Genomic DNA, 11591 nt, shown 5'->3' on the forward strand with positions numbered 1-11591 from the left:
GAAAGTTTATCGGCATTAACACGGCTAATACAGTTTGAATATTTCTTGATAAACTTGGATACTAGAGCGTCGTTTTTCCTCAAGTCATCAGAGTACAGCATCATAGTCTCTTGAAATGAAAGTCCCTTGAAGCGCTGATAGAGGAAAAAGGAGACGTGGGCCCCGCACGTGGAGGAAAAGTCGTGTTGAACTTGACGCGTATTATACCTTATTTCGCTAGCGTGCCTCCCCAAGAAGCGCATAAAACTTTTAGGATAGTAAGGGGAATTGGGGGGATAGCCGTAAGAATCAAAGAAGGAGGCTTTCCCCTCTTGGGGCTCCAAAATTATCCCGATCCAGTGTTCACCCTCTCTATTGCTGTCGTGCGTGTTTGCGACCAGAAAAGTGGGCCTCGTCTGTACGCTGGTGGGTAATAAATCGCTAGCCCACACACCTCCAAAAGCATCCCCCAGCAGGGGTCGTAAAAGGCATTCCAGCTGGTGAGTGTTCATGGTTAAAAGTCCACCAAAACCTGTCTCTTGGAGTTTATTTCAATCACGGTGTCGAAGCAGGCGTAGACGATGAGACTCATTGTTCGAGGTAGCGGGGCTCTGAACCTTAAATCCAGACGGCACGTGCCGCTGATGACGGGTGACAGGGCACCTCCGTCCAACTCGTCGTCTCGGGAGAGATTGAGAGCAAATAGCAAGTATCCGTTTTCAAAATCCTCACGGTTAATGCATAGCGCCGAATCCCTTAAATGCCTGTTTGTAGCCAGGAAAAGGTTGTAAAACTCTCTGACCGACTGCCTCGCGTTAAAATCGGGCTGGAACGGTTTGCTGGGTATGTGTCGACCGTTTACAGAGAGACTCAGAAATTCCAGGTCACAATGCTGAAACCTGAATGGGTTTCTGTTTCGCGTGCCCACGAACGCGGCGTGGTCCACGATCCCCAAAACGATGTAGCGCGGTAAGTTGCCCAGGAAAAGATTGTCCTGTGGGCAGACCCGCGACTGCGCGGGCAGCGTGTAATTTTTAACGACTACCCTGCTTATAGGGTACAGGGCGTTTGCTTTCATGAGAGAGTTTAGAAAAGAGTTTTAGCTGGGGTGGGGTTCGAACCCACGCAGACATACGTCCATTGGATCTTAAGTCCAACGCCTTAACCACTCGGCCACCCTGCTGAACATGTATATACAAAGACTATTGCATTGTTGTTCAACTCAATTTTATTGCAAGGGCATACATTTTAGTGAAAGATACATTTTCAAAATGCTGGTATACATTTTCTTTGTGAAAGATATAGTTTAAAAACGCTAATACAAGGGTACACATTTTGTGAAAAATATAGTTTTAAAAATGCTATTACAAGGGTACACATTTAGTGAAAGATATAGTTTTAAAAACGTTATTACAAGGGCATACAATTAGTTACAGCCGTGACAGTTGTTGAGGTAGATTTTGTGAAAGATATAGTTTAAAAAAATTATTACAAGGGCACACAATTACAGGTAGTTACAGCCGTGACAGTTGTTGAGGTAGATTAGCGATGTCACATGCAGTAAGGTCCGTATAGAGGCCTTTTCAGCGATGCATGTATGCAGAGTAGAAAGCATCTGATTAACATCGAAAGGCTGCTTATTATGAAATTTAAAGGCAACTACATCTACGATTAAAGCATAAAATATAAAAATGTGATTACAGTCAAATTCATCGTCGGGAATACAAGATAGACACGCGTGTATGAGACTTTCTGACGATTGTCCTTCTCTCTCTGCCATCGGCTGAGTAAGTAAAACTATTCCCCGCTGATAATGTTCTCCGACTTGAGCAATCTCAAATATCAGTCTATGAAAGCAGCAACAAGTATAATCATCCCGACAATCGCTTTTCTTTTTATCGATAGCATGCAACAACAGTGGGCTAACTTTTTCTAAAAAAACATTTAACATAAACCGCCGTAAAACGCTGCCGATACCGTTCCCCATTACAAATTGCGTTTTGTTTTAGTCTTGGGCCTCCCAACGACTCAGAAACTCTTCTTCCAGGATCTGCTTAAGCGCGGGGGTCTGTTCAAACAGATCCTGTTCCAGGCGAGTGATTTCCAGCATTCCCTCGCGGGCCTCGCGTAGATCTTACAGGATAGCTTCCACGGTCCCCTCCAACCTGCCGATGGAAGCTTGGATGCCCAGGGTCGTCAGAACGTGAATCAAGGCGGGTGTCAGCCGGCTGGTCCACAGGTCACTCAGCACAGAGTCAAAGTGTATGTAAAAGTAATTCCTGCCGGCGGGAAACAGGCAAGGGTGCTGTCTTTGACTGGGATGATCCACCTCGCAGCCGTAGCAGTTTTTCTGCTGATGCTTCCTGATGACTGAGGCTAAAAGCCCCACTATCATGGCTTTTATGCAGCTGAGCATCCCTATGCACAAAGCCGGTCTGGAGAGAAGCGTGCAGATCTCAGGGGTCGGAGGGACCTCTCCAGGAACAGAGGCCGGTGTCGGTGGAGGGGTCGGAGGGAGCTCTCCGGCATCAGAGGCCTGTGATGCTGCTGGTGAAGGGGGTGAAAAGGCCTCATTCTCCTCGCTTTCGTCGTCGTCGTCGGAGAACACTTTGTCGCTGTAATTTGCTGCTGCTGCCATGATGATGATGATGATGTTTGTGAAAGGGGGTTGTAAAGGCGTCCAGTTATATACAGGCGGAGGGTGAGGGGAGGGGGGGGTGATCCTTAGGGCGTAGGTTTTTGCATCTCCTTACGTACCCGACTCTCCTTGAACAGCGCTTGGAAGTAATCGCTCTTTTCTTCAATCAGCCGCATCCAAATCATGAACGGAATTCTCATTCCACAACAGTCGCATTTAGGCAGCTGCCATATATTCAGCATTCTCTTGTCCAGCTCCCTGGTCGCGTCCCACTTCATAAAGGTGCTCCGTTGTTTACCAGTGTCAGCATCTCTATAGTGCATCTCCATTCTAGCAGTCTCTGTCTCAAAGTCGGGGTCGGTGCTCTCCTTCATCATCGGGATAACGACAGTCTTCAAGTTTCCCCATTCCATTTCAGAAAAACATGCCAGATGCGGGTCATCTTTCCCCGGGTCTGCGGCATCTCCGGTGACCTGAAAGATGCGTAGTTCCTCCGCAACATTGTCAAAGAGGCAGACCACTTTATTCCCGTTGGGCAGCTCCCAGGTAACTCTCAGGTCTCCAGACGGCTGCATCAAAAGTACCCGTCTACGCCTCGTAGGAGTCTTCTTCTTGGGAGCCCCCGGAGGCCGCATAACAGCCTCCTCCTGCTCCTGCTGAGTCTTAGGTGGTGGTGAGGCTGAATCGTTCATTTCCATAGTGCCAGACATGTCTGTGTTTCTTAAAAAATCAGTGTTGGCCCTACAGCGCAAAGCTCCCTATATTCTCCACGGCCTGATGGTAGGGGGGCGTGGCACGCATGGTAAGGCCTTGATGATACTGGGTGGGGGTACTTGTGTCTCTTTACCAAAGGAGGGAAACCCTGCTCAAGGTAATAAAAATTTCAGCGGTTGCTTACTTTTTAGGATTTATTTAAGGAGAAATATACGTCCTGTCAAGTTTTATCTGTTGTCTATTTCGATGTACGTTTTAACTGCGCAGACGGTATGGGGGGAGTCGGGGGGGAAAAGACAAAATTTACTGAAATACAAAATGTCAAACTTGATGTGTGGTGGGGAGTCGGGGGGAAAAGACAAAATTTCAAACAAAATTTACTGAAATACAAAATGTCAAACTTGATCTGTGGCCCAAATTACAGTTTGACCGGGATTTGACCTATCGGGATGTACATAGGTTGCATGAGGAAAAACACAAGGCCAAACTGCTACTGCTGCAGGGGGGTGTCGGCTTTCACGCACACACACACACAGACACACACAGATGGTCAAACTACTGCTAAGCGTTTTTTACTGGACGTCAGACCCAGACCCTCCTCCTCCTCCTCCTCTCATTCTTAGCTCCAACTTGTTCATTCTCACAGGATTTCTTTCAGTCTCGCGCAGCACAACTCTCAGCTCTCCGGCATCGCTCTCTCCGAGTCCTTTGCGGATTATCCAAAGCCACGGGACCTTACCACGGTACCGCACCACACACAGCATCGCTCTCTCCGAGCCCTTTTCTACAGATTCTCCAAAGCCACGGACCTTACCACGGTGGTACAGCATACGCTCACACTCCATCAGGTAACCCACCCCACTCAGACCCAGTGTTTGGGACCTTAACGCAACAACCCCCTGCTCAGTCCCCTGCTCGGCACCCGGTGGATGCAGACAAAACAACACACTCATAAGCACTCTCCTCAAATTAAAATAATAATAATTACATTATAATAAATAATTAAATAATAAATAAATAAATTATAATAATTATAATAAATAAATAAACTATATACAAATAAACCCCTATCCCAACGCTCAAATCGCTCAACTGGCTCACAGCCAAAAAAAATAGCCCCCCCTCCCACTACCTCATGACGTCACCCGGCTTGCAGCCCCCACCTGTCACTTTTTGATTTATTTGACCTTTGTGACCTTTGACCCAACCTGTCATTTTGACGAATCCGGCATTCTATCTCTCTCTGACAGCAACATCATAAGTAATGGTATGTCACAACAGAGTTAGAAATTTTCAGACATAATTGGTTTTTAAATGTTAATTATCAAATGCTCCAGAATAAAATGTGTAACTGTTGGTCTTTCCAAAGGTTTGCCTTTTCAAAATATCCTCAGCATTTAATTTTTAAACTTTTGTCACGATTACTTTAACATGGAGTTAAAGTATATATTAGCATATGAGTATATATTATATTTTATTTCAGTTTAAGAATTGCATGAAAATTAGTGTGGCTACTGCAAATCAGCATTTCCCAAGTTTTAGGTAAATGCTGCCACATCTGTTTAGTTCATGCCATTGTCAATGCACCATTCCATCATATAAAACAATTATCAATTTTTTTAATGAAAATAAGATGAGCCACGTAAGTTCATTTTTCTGACCCTGTAATAGGACCATGAAGATGCTCACACATCAATTTTATGGTATTTATTTTGTTGACCTTGTCTTTTGATAAGTGAACTTCTGAGTTTCTACATAATTTTTCTCTAACTCTGATATAAAACTAGATTAAAATGTATGAGGAAACCACACTCAAATGTGTATTATAACTTTTTAGTAAAATATTAATACAATAATTTTGATTAATGCATCTGTGCTTATAGATCAAAGTCTGAATACCACAGTTAGACCATTTATTTCCTTTTGTTCGTCATGTGAAATTGGTGTTTAAAGACTGCCAAGTTTGTGATGTTGATTAAAATATTTATTTTCTTCTAGATTCTTAACCAATGCACTTATGAGTAAATTTAACATGAAGAGATTGAGAGGGGAGAAAGCATCTTTTGAGAAGACAGCTCTTTGTAAATTAATAATTGGTGAATGATTGTCACTTAAGTGACTGTGTCTTTTTTATCTAAATGTCTGTAACTGATGATTTGAATTCCACACATCTGAATTTGCTAACACTTCTGAATGTTTTTTGTCACTTGATTCACAGATGGTGTGGTAAAGAGCCATGGGGTTACAGAAGCCTTTGTTTACAGCTTCATTGTCAGCAGACTAAGAAATGCACCAAAGCGTCAAGGAAGACCGGACATGCTTTAATTATTATTGTTGCCGTCGAGTGGTATGGTTTGATTTAGACAGTTCTCTAACTGGTCACGAGTGTTTCATTTATTTTTTAGTGCCAAATATTCTGACATATGTTAGTATTATAAACTACATCCAATTTTAATGTGTATCTTATTTAGTCTGTTTTGAAGTATATCATAATAAATACATTACCATTGAATATTTCTGTGAATTATCTTTTCATGTCTGCTTTATGGAGGATGTTGTAGATATTGTAAACTTCATAGAATTTATGTTGAACGCAACACGTACATTCCACTTGCCAACATCCATGTGAACTCAACTTACCTTTTACATGTAAATAACCTGTCTTTTCCACATGCTGTTCCAACGTGTATTCCACTTGTTTGTGCCCACTGCGTTTGCAGAATTTATGTTGAACACAACGCGTACATTCCACGTGCCAAAACCCACGTGAATTTTTTTTTACACGTAATTCACCTGTCTTTTCCACATGCTGTTTCCACATGTATTCCATGTGTTGGTGCCCACTGGGTTAATTCTGATGAATATAATTCTATAACTAAATATATTACTTACTGAAATACGAGTGCATTGGCAAAACATTACAATGTATTTTAAAATATAGTGTCTATAAAAAGTAAACTATTGCTTATACATTATATTAATTGGCAATAGTAAAAATAGTAATAAATGGTATACCTATAAAATAAGAAACGTGTTTAGTCATATTTATACAGTATAGTACATCAGTACATATATTGTATAATATATATAGTAATATATTGTGTAATACACATCACAATATATTTAAAAATTTATTATCAAATAAAAAAAATCGGTAACACTTTATAATAACATTCCTTTGTAAGGCATTTATAAGTGATTAGTTAATGATGAACAAATTATTTACAAAACATTCATAAATGATTAATAAGTGATATGCTGGCAGTTTGTGTGTTTTGTTACAGTATTTCTGAATTGCTAAAACACATTTTTTGAATGTTTCTCTCACTTTCTCAAAACCTTAAACACAAATCACCAAACTTAAGCTACACTGTCAAAACCTTTGACTTGTCTTGCTATATCAAACAATTGATTCAGAACTATGTTATCTTTACCCAAAACCAAACACTGTTTTCAGATAACACACACATCCAGCTAATGCATGAACACTACACAGCAGTCATTACACACTACACAGATAAATGCAAAACACTGCACTCAGGGCAGAGCAGGGGAAAAAATGTATTTATTATGAAGTACCTGTATTTGCACAATCCTGCACACATATAAATGTAGTCACAAACAAAAAATGCAGCAGATCGATAGCAAGCAATGTCTTGGAATCATTCTGCCTCAGCATCATGCCTCTGGGCATGGTCAGGCCACAGGACCTCATCAACGTCACAGGCAATCCTGTCCCTTGCTAAACAACGGGGAAAGAATCCTTTAGCATGCCGAATCCAACTTTGAATCGCTTCCACTCCAATGTCGTCACATGCTGCATCCATTGACTGAATGAGATTTTCCTGTGCATAAGGATTTCTGTCATAGACCTTCCACCTCCATGCAGAAAAAAATTCTTCAATGGGATTAAGGAAGGGCGAGTATGGTGGGAGGCACACATTTATAAAACGTGGGTTATTTTCAAACCACTCACAGATTCTAAGACCACGGTGAAAGTTCACATTGTCCCAGATTACCACATACATGGGATGCTCTGCCTGCTCATCACCTCTCTCTTCACGTCTCAGTAATGCTTCCTGTAGAGCATACAGAAACGTTATAAGATGGGCAGTGTTGTAAGGCCCTAAAGTCACATGGCGGTGAATAACCCCGTAGCTGCTGATGGCAGCACATATGGTCACGTTGCCACCACGCTGCCCTGGCAACTCTACAATGGCACGTTGACCAATAATGTTGCGGCCTCTCCTTCTCCTCTTGGTGAGATTGAAGCCAGCTTCATCCAAGAAGATGCACTCATGAGGCCTCTCCATGGAATCCAGTTGAAACTATCTCTATAGAAAAGAACAAAAATTTATTTTTGAAGTAACGTAAATTACATAGCATTCCAGGCTTCATGCCTCTATATACATGTGCTGCATTACATTCAACACAGTAAAGATGTACAGCAACTCAATAGTGCTGTCTAATCTCTGGACATGATTACTTACTTGTACATATTGATATCGTAGCTCTTTTACCCTTTCAGAATTTCTCTCAAATGGTACTCTGTAGGCTTGTTTGAGACTTATCAGGTTGCGTTTCAGGACACGGTCAATTGTGGAGAGACTCACACTGTTGATTCCTTCAAAGTTCACGTTGTCTTCCTCAACTCGCTGTTGTATTTCACGCAGACGAATGAGATTATTTTGAAGGACCATATTGACAATAATGGTCTCCTGCTGTTGTGAGAACATACCCCTCCTTCCACCGGCATGTGGCAGTCTTTCAATTCTAGCAAATAAAACCTCTTGTTAGAATTGTACAGACAGGCCTAATGCATTGAAATGTCACCAAATATGTACAATACATAAAATACTATTATTTTTAGTACTACTATTAGTTTTACTGTAATACTGCTAGAAAAGGACCAATTTTTAGAGATATGTTACAGTAATTTACTGAGACGTTCCACAACTGTACATGCTGTACTGTAAGTTTGAGGGACCACAAATGATAGTACACGTACCTGTTCTCTTCTCTGAATGTCCTGACAATGGAGGCCACAGAGAACCTGCTTATATTTGGTTGAACACGTAGTCCTGCTTCCCTCATACTCATTCCATGAACCAGAACATGGTGTATGATTGTTGCTCTAATTTCATTGGAAATGATGGCTCTTCTTCTTCCTCCTCCTCTGTCTCCTCCTCCTCTGTCTCCTCCTCCTCCTCCTCCTCTTCTGTCTCTTCCTCCTCCTCCTCCTCGTCGTCCTCGTCCACTTCCTCCTTCTCTCCTGCCCTCCATTGTGAAAATCACACATGCCATTTGGATTTCACATGGCTTTATATCCTGATTATTGATTAGGTGCAACACATTACTGATTTGAAACAGGTGTGTTAAATTTTGAGTGCTTGTGTGTTACCGATGACAACAGTGTGTTGCTTGTGTTTCACTTTTGGGGCTGTGTTGTGCCATTCTGAGTTGAAGTGCACCACAATGCTACATGTGCCTTGTCAATGACAATGTGTTTACAGTTTTGCACAAAGACTGATTACGATTTGCTAGTTGTGTCTAACCACATGAGAACTGTTTAAAGTTCTGCAAATTGTGTGATTCAATCAATAAAGTGGTTTGTACACTTGCAACTTTGGTTTTGCAAATGGATTTTAGTGTTTTAGCAATTCAGAAATACTGTAATACATTTACAAGTCATTTACAAGTAATTAGTTAGTGATGAACTAATTATTTACAAAACATTCATAAATGATTAATAAGTGATATGCTAACAGTTTGTGTATGTTTTGTTAATACATTTACAAGTCATTTACAAGTAATTAGTTAGTGATGAACCTACCATTTACAAAACATGACTGCATTCAAAAAGGAATGATAAATATGTTAATATTTTTGTGTATGGTTTGTAGACTAAGTTATAAATCATTTACAAGTGATGAGTAGTTTACACTTTAGATTAGGGGATGCAGAAAGTGTTGTAAATGCCTTGTGTACAGCTACAGATGATTTGAAACAGGTAAGAAAGATCTACGAATGATGAGTAAAACATTTACAAGTGATGAGTAGTTTACACTTTAGATTAGGGGATGCAGAAAGTGTTGTAAATGCCTTGTGTACAGCTACAGATGATTTGAAACAGGTAAGAAAGATCTACGAATGATGAGTAAAACGTGTGCTGCAATGTAAGGGCTGACTGCAGACAGATGTGTTCTTTGACACATGGAGTATGTTAATGCTGTAACGCTGTGGAAGGTGAAACTGGTTCACATTATCACTAGATCCCACACTCTCCAAGACTACACTCTAAAAACTGCTGGGTTATTTTGGTAACCCAGCGCTGGGTAAAAAAGGGACTAACCCAACGCTGGGTTATTTTGACCCAACAAGTTGGGTTACACGTTTAACCCCCTGGGCCCTGAGGCCTTTTTTCCACTTTCGAGGTAGTCTGACATGCCTTGACATTTTAAAATATTTTACCTATCTAAAAAACATTTATCCCAAAGTGATACATTTGCTTTTATTCAGCACAAACTCAGCACCAATAATCTGAGACCTCTTAGAATGTTATTATTCTATTTTTTGTTAAAATCAACTTTAAACATATACTTTTCAAAAACCTATTTTCAGACATGCTGAGAAATTGTAAAAAATCACATTATAGACATTTCTAGGTAAGACTTTTGAGCTCTGAAGCTTATAGACACAGGGGTTGGCTACACATAGGTGAAAGTGACATTCTGAAATTTTATGTAGTTTGATTACTAAAGTGTTAGAACTTTGGAGTGACACTCTTTTTCTCAAAGTCAGTGGTCTTCACAATGAATATTGATGAGATAGGTGTCCTCACACCTGTAGTAGTTTGCATACTGTCAATGGCCCATCAGTCTGGAATGTCACTGCACCCCACACCCATCACTTTGGAAAGGCAGTTTGAAACGCAAGAAAAGTAGCAACAATAAAATCCCTTTCACAGTTTATTGATAGATGGAATGAAAAATGAAAAACTGTGACTATATAAATATAGAAAGCGATAAATATGATGCAGTGACTATTATTGACGCTCTGGGGACGAGGGCATCATCGACCGCGTATCTTTCTCGTGTATTTCAGTTTATATCTCGCTGAAATCATTATGTAGAATCATGAAAAAAACACTGACTAAATCCGTTATCTGTCTTCTTTTCAAAACTTCCATTGTCAGAAGTATTAAAGTTTTTAAAATTATGTTAAATAGGCAAAAAAGCAAATCGTGTCACCTTTCTTGGTTTTACTTGCGTCGGGAGCGTTTAGGACCGCTCTCAGCGGAAGATCGCTATTCACGTTCTAAATACGCTGCGTTTGAATCGGCGACCACGTGATTGCAGGCACACAGGCTTAGCCCACTGAGCTATGAACACAGGTATGAGCTTCGCTGCTGAAAGTGGCAACACTGGCGCAAAGCTTCAGCGGCAGAGACGTATCCGTGTGCTATATTGTAGCCGATCAGTGTAAACACTACCCAGACATGTGCTCTTGTTTATTTCGGTCACAATGGGCGTATTCACATATTTCTTTACCCAATACTAACTGTCAGATTATCATGTTATTATCATGCGAATAGCGCGATTTGCAAGTGGGTGGGCGATCAGAGCCGCTTCGAGACGCAGACGCTTAAGTCAGTCACTCTTGTTCTTTCAATTCGTATCACGAAGCTGTAAAAATATATTTAGTTTCTACCTATATATATTTGAAAAGTAGACCGTCCAAGGTTTCTGAGAGTATTTTTAAAATGTGTATATGACAAAAACTCGCGGAGTTATTTAAACGGTTTTGCGAAATTTCTGTCAGATCCCGCCGGCGGGATCGCCGGTTCCAAGGGGTTAACCCAGCATATTGGGTTCTGATTTTTAACCCAACTATTAGTTCAAAATGACTACACTGCTGGGTTGAATGTAACCCAAAATGGGTCAGAAATTTAATCTAGAAATTTAAAATGTATCAAAATGTATCACAGAAACACTGTGACTGAAGTCAGTAACAATGCATCAGACTGAAGTCAGACAAATTAACTTTAGAAAAACACAATTTGAAATCTGAAAACTTTTCATAACATTTACATCATGCATAAACATTAATATATCCTGAGATATACAGGAATCATCAGTAAGAATCAATTGCAATGTAATTGCAGAGTAGAGGAAAAATAAAAGTATGTAGAAGTAATAATGAAAAAGCATCTAACTGACTGAAGTCAGAAAGATTAACTTTAAAATACAAATTTGTGCAT

At 40.5% G+C, this 11591-nt stretch overlaps 1 non-coding gene across 1 annotated transcript; it reads right to left on the minus strand.

Moving 5' to 3' along the window:
- Nucleotides 1-1079: 1079 nt before the first annotated feature.
- On the minus strand, nucleotides 1080-1162 carry trnal-uaa (transfer RNA leucine (anticodon UAA)). Its single transcript has one exon. It is a non-coding gene; the product is annotated as a tRNA-Leu (tRNA).
- Between the last annotated feature and the right edge of the window lie 10429 nt (nucleotides 1163-11591).

This window comes from Paramormyrops kingsleyae, chromosome 25 (assembly GCF_048594095.1).
Source record: "Paramormyrops kingsleyae isolate MSU_618 chromosome 25, PKINGS_0.4, whole genome shotgun sequence".
NCBI lineage: Eukaryota > Metazoa > Chordata > Actinopteri > Osteoglossiformes > Mormyridae > Paramormyrops > Paramormyrops kingsleyae.